The sequence below is a fragment of the Macaca nemestrina genome, chromosome Y (genome assembly GCF_043159975.1).
Source record: "Macaca nemestrina isolate mMacNem1 chromosome Y, mMacNem.hap1, whole genome shotgun sequence".
NCBI classification, from domain to species: Eukaryota; Metazoa; Chordata; class Mammalia; order Primates; family Cercopithecidae; genus Macaca; species Macaca nemestrina.
The window spans coordinates 1330954-1333623 of NC_092146.1; positions in this window are offsets into that span (position 1 = coordinate 1330954).

Genomic DNA, 2670 nt, shown 5'->3' on the forward strand with positions numbered 1-2670 from the left:
ACCTCACATGATCTGGCTGTCTTAGCCTCTCCCAGATTGCTGGGCTGACACGTGTGATCCACCACACCTGGCCGAGATCTGACGGTTTTATAAACGGGAGATCCCTGGGGCACGCCCTCTTGCCTGCCGCCGGCTGTAAGACGTGCCTTCGCTTCTCCTTCGCTTCCCCGCCGTGGCTGTGAGGCCTCTCTGGCCGTGTGGAACTGTGAGACCATTAAACATTTTTGTTTTTCTTTATAAATTACCCAGTCTGAGGTACGTCTTTGTCAGCAGCATGAAAACGGACTCATACAATATGTTTGTCAGCCACGAGTGCGTCTGGTTTTTCAGAAGTGTCCGTCGGCCGGGGCGCGGTGGCTCACGCCTGTCATCCCAGCACTTTGGGAGGCCGAGGCGGGCGGATCACAAGGTCAAGAGATCGAGACCAGCCTGGCCAACATGGTGAAACCCCGACTCTACTGAACATACAAAAATTAGCCGGGTGTGGTGGCAGGTGCCTGTCATCCCAGCTACTCAGGAGGCTGAGGCAGGAGAATGGCGTGAACCCGGGAGGCGGAGGTTGCACTGAGCTGAGATCGCACCACTGCACTCCAGCCTGGTGACAGAGTGAGACTCCGTCTCAAAAACAAGACAAGTGTCCGTTCATGTCCTTTGTAAGTCTCCATTCTCTAGTCACCGTGTTCCTGCCCTTCTCAATGCCTCAGGTAATCGCCTTAACTCAGATCCCTGAGAAATCCCCTCAGCAGGCAGAGATTTGGCCGCCTGACAGTGGCTTTGGGGTTCCATTAAGCAAATGTGATCGGGGGCCAGCCCTGTCTGTCTCCAGCTGTCCCCTGGAGTCCCCTGGAGTCCCCAAGGACCCTTCGTCGCTCTGAACTTCAAGGCTTTCTCTCTTTCTCTCTCTCTTTCCCTCCCTCCCTCCCTCCCTCCCTTCCTTCTTTCCTTCCCTCCCTCCCTCCTTTCCTTTCTTTCTTTCTCTCTCTCTCTACCTCCCTTCCTTTCTCCCTCCCTGCTTTTTCTCTTTTCTTTCTTTTCTTTTCCTTTCCTTTCCTTCCCTTCCTTTCCTTCCCTTCCTTTCCTTTTCCCTTTCTTTCTTTTCCTTCCTTCCTTCCTTTCTTTCTTTCTTTTCCTTTCTTTCTTTCCTTTCTTTCTTTCTTTGTTTCTTTCTTTCTTCTTTCTTTCCCCTTCCTTCCTTCCTTCCTTCTTTCCTTCCTTCCTTCCTTCCTTCCTTCCTTCCTTCCTTCCTTCCTTCCTTCCTTTCTTTCTTTCTTTCTTTCTTTCTTTCTTTCTTTCTTTCTTTCTTTTCTTTCTTTCTCTCTCTACCTCCCTTCCTTCCTCCCTCCCTGCTTTCTTTTCTCTTTTCTTTCTTTCTTTTCTTTTCCTTTCCTTTCCTTCCCTTCCTTTCCTTCCCTTCCTTTCCTTTTCCCTTTCTTTCTTTTCCTTCCTTCCTTCCTTCCTTTCTTTCTTTCCTTTCTTTCCTTTCTTTCTTTCTTTCTTTGTTTCTTTCTTTCTTCTTTCTTTCCCCTTCCTTCCTTCCTTCCTTCTTTCATTCATTCCTTCCTTCCTTCCTTCCTTCCTTCCTTCCTTCCTTCCTTCCTTCCTTCCTTCTTTCTTTCTTTCTTTCTTTCTTTCTTTCTTTCTTTCTTTCTTTCTTTCTTTCTTTCTTTCTCTTTCTTTCTTTCTCTTTCTCTTTCTTTCTGTTTTCTTTCTCTCTCTATCTCTCTTTCTCTCCTTCCTTCCTTCCGTCCTTCCCTCCCTCCCTCTCCTTCCTTCCTTCCTTCCTTCCTTCCTTCCTTCCCTTCTCTCTCTCTCTTTTCTTTCCTTCTTTTCTTTTCTTTCTTCTTCCTTTCTTTTTGAGACAGACTCTCACTCTGTCGCCCAGGCTGGAGTTCGGTGGTGCGATCTTGGCTCACCACAACCTCCGCCTCCTGGGTTCAAGCCATTCTCCTGCCTCAGCCTCCCAAGTAGCTGGGATTACAGGCGTGAGCCACCATGCCCGCCTAATTTTTGTATTTTTAGTAGAGATGGGGTTTCACCATGTTGGCCAGGCTGGTCTTGAACTCCTGACCTCAAGTGATCCACCCGCCTCAGCCTCCTAAAGGGCTGGGATGACAGACTTGAGCCACCAGGCCCAGCTAATTTTTGTATTTTTAGTAGAGACGGGATTTCACCATGTTAGCCAGGCTGGTCTCAAACTCCTGACCTCAGGTGATCTGCCCCAAATTGCTGGAAAGCCACCGCACCCGGGCAAGGCTGTGTTTATATTCTTCCCTCTAAAATCACTCGGAGGCCAGGTGCAGTGGCTCACGCCTGTCATCCCAGCACTTTGGGAGGCTGAGGCGGGTGGATCACGAGGTCAGGAGTTCGAGACCAGCCTGACCCACATGGTGAAACCCCATCTCTAGTAAGAATACAAAAATTTAACCAGGCATGGTGGCAGGTGCCTGTAATTTTAGCTACTTGGGAGGCTGAGGCAGGAGAATCACTTGAACCTGGGAGGCAGAGGTTGCAGTGAGCTGAGATTGTGCCATTGCACTCCAGCCTGGTGACAGAGCGAGACTCCATCTCAACAACAACAACAACAACAACAAAAAGGGTCTCAGTATGTTGCCCAGGCTGGCCTGCTGGCATCTTGATGTTGAACTTCCAGCCTCCAGAAGTGTGAGAGAA